We start from the raw sequence: 737 nt of genomic DNA, 5'->3' as shown, positions 1-737 counted from the left end.
TTCCCAGTCACCATTACACAAATCAGGTCTGTCTCCATCATACCTAAGCAGCTTCACCACAACATACGCATGCCTCTTGAATCACATCAGCTACAACCTAGTCCAGACTAATAGCAGTCTCCGTGGAAGTGCCCCAGTTCTATTTTTGATACATGGTCCCTGGCGTACGAGACTGAGCGGAGTGTTCCTATCTCCAAGCCTAAGTTCCTATAACTTGACAGGATCCTATATTACGACAGCACTCCTATAACAGACTCCCAGCCAGGAGGCGAAACCTATTAAAAGATGGTGTCATTAAGTTCGAAATGGCGAACCTTGAACCAGATCGAGCGAGACCATTGACCCTCCGTTTATGGTTAGTGCTGCACTGTGACCAATTCATCGAGACGTTACATCAACAAATGGAACGTACCGTGGGCGGCCACCCATTAATGCTTGTAGTTGTTCGTGTAGAACCGAGTTCATTCTCAACTTGTGAAATCTGGTGATCGAAGTTGCGGATCTTTTAAGGGTAGCCAATCCGCGTCACGTGAGAAAAACGCTGGAAGCCGTCTAGCTTTTCGAATAAGAGCTCCTCATTCCAGATCCTAAAGCTAACAGACCACCACGCCACAAATAGGATAACAAGATATTCTGGAGGGCCTACAGACACCAGAAAGATCTCGATAACTTACTTGTGTTTATGTATACCTCAGCTTGAACAAAGCCACCGAAACACGTGAAGCAGCAATCTTGGA

The sequence above is a fragment of the Salvelinus sp. IW2-2015 genome, linkage group LG8 (genome assembly GCF_002910315.2).
Source record: "Salvelinus sp. IW2-2015 linkage group LG8, ASM291031v2, whole genome shotgun sequence".
Taxonomy (NCBI): Eukaryota; Metazoa; Chordata; class Actinopteri; order Salmoniformes; family Salmonidae; genus Salvelinus; species Salvelinus sp. IW2-2015.
This window is presented reverse-complemented; position numbering follows the sequence as displayed.